The sequence below is a fragment of the Salvelinus sp. IW2-2015 genome, unplaced genomic scaffold, assembly GCF_002910315.2.
Source record: "Salvelinus sp. IW2-2015 unplaced genomic scaffold, ASM291031v2 Un_scaffold1624, whole genome shotgun sequence".
NCBI classification, from domain to species: domain Eukaryota; kingdom Metazoa; phylum Chordata; class Actinopteri; order Salmoniformes; family Salmonidae; genus Salvelinus; species Salvelinus sp. IW2-2015.
The window spans coordinates 170,211-177,266 of NW_019943042.1; the positions used below are offsets into that span (position 1 = coordinate 170,211).

Here is a 7,056-nt window from a genome sequence, read left to right on the forward strand (position 1 = left end):
GTGTGTGTGTTGTGTGTGTGTGTGTGGTGTGTTTGTGTGTGTGGGTGCATGTGTGTGTGTGTGTGGTTGTGTGTGTGTGGTGTGTGTGTGTGTGTGTGTGATGGTTAAAGGGTACATGTGTCAACCACAGTCTGTTGTTGTGTGTTCTGGAACCATGATGTTACATCAGCCCAATCAAGCCCCCTGGGAAACCCCAGACATCCACCTCAGAGGACAGAGAGAACACAGGCTATTAAACTTTTAAGGTGATACCCTCCTCCTCTCTCTCTCTCTCTCTCTCGCTCTCTCTTTCCTCTCTCTCTTCTCTCTCTCTCTTCTTCTTCTCTTCTTCTTTCTCTCTTCTCTCTCTCTCTCTTCATCTCATCTCTCTCTCTCTCTTCTCCTCTCTCCTCTCCTCTCAATCTCGCTCTCTCACTCTTCGTCTTCTTCTCTCTCCTCTCTCTCTACTCTCTTCTCTCTATTCTCTCTCTGTCTCGCTCTCACACTCTGCTCTTTCTCTTCTCTCTCTCTCTCTTACTCTCTTCTTCTCTCTCTCTCTCTCTCTGTCTCTCTCTCTCTCTCTCTCTCTCTCTTCTCTCTTCTCTCTCTTCTCTCTCTCTCTCTCCCTCCCTCTCTCTCTCTTCTTTCCCTCTCTCTCTCATCTATTCTCACTCTCTCACTCTGGCTGTGTGAGTAACTAAGAGATTGATTGGTTGTTAGTTTTAAAAACATCATAACTCTAACACTATGATTCATTGCTAATTTAAAACTATACAACAATCTGTCTGGTTATCAACTCACATATACTTAATATACTACGGTATCATAGTAGGCTTCTCAGTTTATAGAACCTGTTATCAGTTACAGGTTTTTAGCTGGTTATAGTTACAGGTTCTACTATAACCGGTTAATCAGTTATACAGTTCTATATAGGCCTGGTATCAGTGCAACACGACCTACCAAGAGATAATTCATATGGATCTAATTTATTGATACCGCATATTGGAAATTATGTTAGGTAAGGAAATTAGGTATAGCGTTCAGTGGCAGACATTACATACTGTCGACAGAAATACATACACTAAGACAGAAGTTGCCGTGTATTAATATATTAGGCCAGGATTTTCCTGACAGTATGTCCTGACTGGAATGTTTCCAGTCACCGGGTCTAGACAATCTACGTGTGAAGAAGTCACCCACATGGACGTCCAATACTTAAAACACTACCAGTATACCTACCAGTGCAGGCATAGTAGTAGCTCAGTGTTGTCCCCTCTCATTGACTAGTAGTAGCTCAGTGCTGTCCCCTCTCATTGAGTAGTAGTAGCTCAGTGTTGTCCCCTCTCATTGACTAGTAGTAGCTCAGTGTTGTCCCCTCCCATTGAGTAGTAGTAGCTCAGTGTTGTCCCCTCTCATTGAGTAACTCAAGTTGAAGGCCGACCAGGGTACTGCAGGCTGCCATTAGCAACTAATTTATCCTTATGTGTGCAATTTTTACACCAAACAATAATATAAATGCAATATGTAAATATTTAAAGTGTTGGTCCCATGTTTCATGAGCTGAAATAAAATATCCCATAAATGTTCCATACCCACAAAAAGCTTATTTCTCACAAATGTTGTGCACAAAGTTGTTTACATTCCTGTTAGTAAGCATTTCTCCTTTGCCATGAAAATCCATCCACCTGACAGGTGTGGAATATCAAGAAGCTGATTAAACAGCATGATCAGTACACATGTGCACTTTGTGCTGGGGACAATAAAAGGCCACTCTAAAATGTGCAGTTTTGTCACACAACACAATGCCATAGATTTTTGTTTTACTTTTGAGGGAGAGTGTAATTGGCATGCTGACTGCAGGAATGTCCACCAGAGCTGTTGACAGATCATTTAATATTAATTTCTCTACCATAAGCTGCCTCCAATGTGGTTTTGGAGAATTTGGCAGTACGTCCAACCGGTCTCAAACCGCAGACCACATGCAACCACGCTAGCCCAGGACCTCCATATCCGGCTTCTGCACCTGCGGTATGATCTGACACCAGCCACCAGAATCTCTGCACAAACTGTCAGACACGGTCTCAGGGAAGCTCATCTGCGTGCTCGTTGTACTCACAGGGTCTTGACCTGACTGCAGTTCTGCGTCGTAAATGACTTCAGTGGGAAAATGCTCACCTTCAATGGCCACTGGCATGCTGGAGAAGTACGCTCTTCATGGATTAAAAACTGGTTTCAACTCTACCGGGCAGATGGCAGACAGCGTGTATGGCGTCTTGTGGGCGAGCGGTTTGCTGATGTCAACATTGTAAACAGAGTGCCCCATGGTGGCGGTGGGGTTATGGTACGGGCAGGCATAAGCTATGGACAACGAACACAATTGCATTTTATCAATGGCATTTTGAATACACAGAGATATCATGGTGAAATCTTGAGGCCCATTGTTGTGCCATTCATCCGCCGCCATCACCTCATGTTTCAGCATGATAATGTTGCAAGGATCTGTACACAATTCCTGGAAGCTGAAAATGTCCCAGTTCTTCTATGGCCTGCATACTCACCACCCATGTCACCCATTGAGCATGTTTGGGATGCTCTGGATCAACATGTACGACAGCGTGTCCCAGTTCCCGCCAATATCCAGCAACGTTGCACAGCCATTGAAGAGGAGTGGGACAACATTTTCACAGACCACAATCAACAGCCTGATCAACTCTATGCGAAGGAGATGTGTTGTGCTGCATGAGACAAATGGTGGTCACACCAGATGCTGACTGGTTTTCTGATCCACACCCCTACCTGTTTTTTAAAGGTATCTGTGACCAACAGGTGCATATTAATTTATTTCAATTGACTGATTTCCTTATATGAACTGTAACTCAGTAAAATCTTTGAAATTGTTGCATGTTGTGTTTATGTTTTTGTTCAGTGTAAAATACATCTTGTGCATTTTATTTACACAAAGATTGACTGTAAAGATTACAATTTTTCCATTCACTATAATAGGGGATCCTGTTTTCTGCTAACAATGCCTGCAACACCACGGTCGGCCTTGAACTTCCGTGGCTTCAATGAGAGAGGGCTGTCATTCTCCCCTGGGTCTAGGTCACCTAACTAGGGTCAGGAGAGTTTCCTGATCAGGAGACATAGGCCAGAAAAACTCCTGGCCCTAGTACTGATCAAAGAGCTTCTTATGTGCACCMTACGGTATCATTCAAATGCCAGAAGCAGAGCAATAGGAGGTCTGTACYAGTGTGTGCAGTTTCACCTCGGAGACTGTTGACAGCCAATGAGACACAAATGTAAATGTGAGCCGATGGCTTCCTCATTAGACCACGAGGGGAGCCATTATCCTCCATGTGTCTGGTCATGAGCTTAACACATCCCTGTGTACAAACACACCGTCGTTCCGACGGTTACACACATGGCCACACAGTCAGACATTCACTGCAGCTTAAACACACAACAGGGTACATGCCAGTGAGTGTGTGTTTAGAGACTGTGTGTGTGTGTGGGCCACACAGCAGGGTACATGTCAGCGTGTGTGTGTGTTTAGAGACTGTGTGTGTGTGGGTGTCAGATCTCATTGTGTACTGATGCTCTGTTTGCTCTTATTGAAATGAATAGCCGTTGTTTGTTGTGCAATGCGTATTTCTAAACATAAACTGTTCCTCTTCCTCTGATATTTAAACCAAACCGCCATGGCCGTGGTATTGTACTTCCTCCAGCGCCCTCCACTCCGAAGGCCTATTTCAGCACACCATCGCCCTGACTTTGACTCTGTCATTAKGCTGAAACTGGATGCTCCTCTCCTGTACTAAAGAACAGGCTAAGGGAAATATACTGCTGTGGCTTTTTCTTTCTGTGAGTGGCGCATACAGGCAGCTCTCAGGACAGTTCAATWAGGGTCCTCATTCCATGCTAGGTTAGTTTTGTTAGCACATGCAAATAGTTTGGCTAACAGCTCAGAATATTTCAGTTCTTTGCTCCCATTATTCTTCAGACTTGCACATTCATCATTTGTCTGTTTCATTTAMGTGCTTTGGAGAGTGCAAGTAGAGTGTCTTCAGAAAGTATTCCTACTGTTGTGCTACAGCCTGAATTTAAAAASGATTCAATCAGTTTATTTTCTCACCCATCTGCAMACAAAATAAAAAAAGTTTAAAATTAGTGTGGACGCTAGGATTTGGGAAGACATTTTTGCTAATTTATTGAAAATGAAATACAGAAATATATAATTTACATAAGCATTCACACCCCTGAGTCAATGCATGTTAGAATCTCAGCGATTACCTCAGCGTCTCTAAGAGCTTTGCACATCTGGATTGTACAATATGTGCATTTAAAAAAAATGTTTTTATTCTTCAAGCTCCACCATGTTGGTTGTTGATCATTGCTAGACAGCCATTTTCAAGTCTTGCCATAGATTTTCAAACYGATTTAAGTCAAACTGTAACTAGGCCACTTGGGAACATTCAATGTTGTCTTGGTAAGTAACTWCAATGTTGTTGATCCATCCTCAGTTTTAAACTCTCAGCCATTAAACTCTGTTCCTGTTTTGGTGTCATGGTGAAATCCCTGAGCAGTGTCCTTCCTCTTATGCAACTGAGTGCAATACAGGCCTCCTTCCTCCTTCCTGTATCTTTGTAGTGACTGAGTATATTGATACATCATACAAAGTGTAATTAATAACTTCACCATGCTCAAAGGGATATTCAAAATGTCAGCTTATTTTWATTTTTTTACCCATCTACCAAATAGTGCTCTTCTTTTTGCCAGGCATTGGAAATCGTCCCTTGTCTTTGTTGTTGAATCTGTGTTTAAAATGTGCCACTCTAAAAACATAATTCCACTTTGACATTATGGGGTATTGTGTGTAGGCCAGTGGCACAAAATCTAAATTGAATACATTTTAAATTCAGGCCTGTAACACAACAAAATGTGGAAAAATTCAAGGGGTGCGAATAATTTCTGAAGACGCTGTCAGCTGCAACAAACTTTAAATGTAGCCTCTGTGACTGTAGCTGCAGCACGAGGTCAAGCAGCGCTAGGCTAATAATCTATCCAGCGTCCAGTCATTCCTCAGGAAGCCTTAGCAGCGCTAGGCTAATAATCTATCCAGCGTCCAGTCCAGAGACGAGATCCTCCACAGATGAATACCTAGCGAGTTAGCTCTGCGATGGTGCAGCTGTAAAAATCGCTTTTTGAGGATCTGGGACCCATCGCCAAATCTTTTTCTGTTCCTGAGGGGGGAATATGTTTTGTCGGCGCCATCGTTCACGACTGGTCTTTGGTCATGTTTGGGACCATATAGTGTCGTTGGTGTCCTGTATATTTGATCGGCCGGCTATCCCAAAGGAACATTAACTCTGGGTACCTCGTAGTATAGCCTCCACATAACTCTGTACCCCTGTATATAGCCTCCACATACTTGTACCCTGTATATAGCCTCCACATTGACTCTGTACCCCCTGTATATAGCCTCCACAATTAATCTGTACCCCCTGTATATCCACATTACTCTGTACCTCGTAATTACCTCCACATTAACTCTGTACCCCCTGTATATAGCCTCCACATTAAACTCTGTACCTCCTGTATATAGGCCTCCAATTAAACTCTGTAACCCTGTATATAGCCTCCACATTAATCTTGTACCCTCTGTATATAGCCTCCACATTGAACTCTGTACCCCCTGTATAAGCCTCCACATTAACTCTGGTACCCCTGTATATAGCGCTCCACATTAACTCTGTACCCCCTGTATATAGCCTCCACATTAACTCTGTACCCTCTGTAATATGCCTCCACATTAACTCTGTACCCCTGTATATAGCTCCACATTAACTCTGTACCCTGTATATAGCCTCCACATTAACTCTGTAACCCCACGTGTATATAGCCTCACATTACTCTGTACCCCCTGTATATAGCCTCCACATTAACTCTGTACCCTGTATATAGCCTCACATTAACTCTGTCCCTGTTTAGCCTCCACATTACTCTGTACCCCTGTATATAGCCTCCACATTAACTCTGTACCCCCTGTATATAGCCTCCACATTGAACTAGTATCTTCCCTGTACCCTACCCCTGTATATAGCCTCCACATTGACTCTGTACCCCCTGTATATAGCCTCCACATTAACTCTGTACCCCCTGTTATAGCTCCACATTACGTTCTGTCCCCTGTATAAGTAGCCTTCAATTAACCTCTGTACCCTGTATTAGCCTCCATTATCTGTAACCCCTGTATATAGCCCTCACATTTAACCTCTGTACCACCACTGTATATAGCCTCCATTAACTGCTGTAACCTGTTATATCAGCCTCCACATTAACTCTGCAACGCCCCCTGTTATAGCTTATTCCACATTAACTTCTGTACCTGTTAAATAGCTCCACATTAATGTGGGAGTGGTGGTTAATGTGGGTTACGGGCTTGTAAGTAAAGCATATTTCAACTGTAAGGTCTATCTTACAACTGTTGTATTCACGCATGTGACAGATACATTTGATTTGATTTGATTTGTGGTGTGTACTTGATGTTAGAGACAGGTTCCCTCCTCTGTGTGTAGGACTATGGTGCGGGAGTGGGCACCAGTTGTGTAGCCTAGTCTGCTATTTTGGACAGCCTGACAACATGGAGCACAGCCTGACAACATGGAAAGTTACAACCGTCGAGGCTGCGTGTAATTGTGCAGGCTGGCATAGGAGTTACCATTGTGACTAAACCACTAGCACTGCCTCGCAGTCAACAAAAACTAGGGTGTGGTTCACAGTTATATAAGGCTACCTGAGGAATGACTGGATGCTGGATAGATTATTAGCCTAGTGCTGCTAAGGCTTCCCTGAGGAATGACTGGACCCTGGATAGATTATTAGCCTAGCGCTGCTAAGGCTTCCTGAGGAATGACTGGATGCTGGATAGATTATTAGCCTAGCGTGCTGCTAAGGCTTCCTGAGGAATGACTGGACGCTGGATAGATTATTAGCCTAGCGCTGCTAAGGCTTCCTGAGGAATGACTGGATGCTGGATAGATTATTAGCTTTTAGCGCTGCTAAGGCTTCCTGAGGAAT

General features: G+C 43.5%; 1 long non-coding RNA gene across 1 annotated transcript in view; it reads right to left on the reverse strand.

The window, feature by feature from the left end:
* Window positions 1–5,838: 5,838 nt before the first annotated feature.
* Window positions 5,839–7,056, reverse strand: part of LOC139024537 (uncharacterized) — a 1,550-nt gene continuing 332 nt past the window's right edge. The window contains exons 2-4 of the long non-coding RNA XR_011475876.1: window positions 6,093–6,135; window positions 5,987–6,044; window positions 5,839–5,930 (exon numbers count right to left, since the gene is read on the reverse strand). This is a non-coding gene — a long non-coding RNA (uncharacterized lncRNA). The remainder of the gene's footprint in view (window positions 5,931–5,986; window positions 6,045–6,092; window positions 6,136–7,056) is intronic.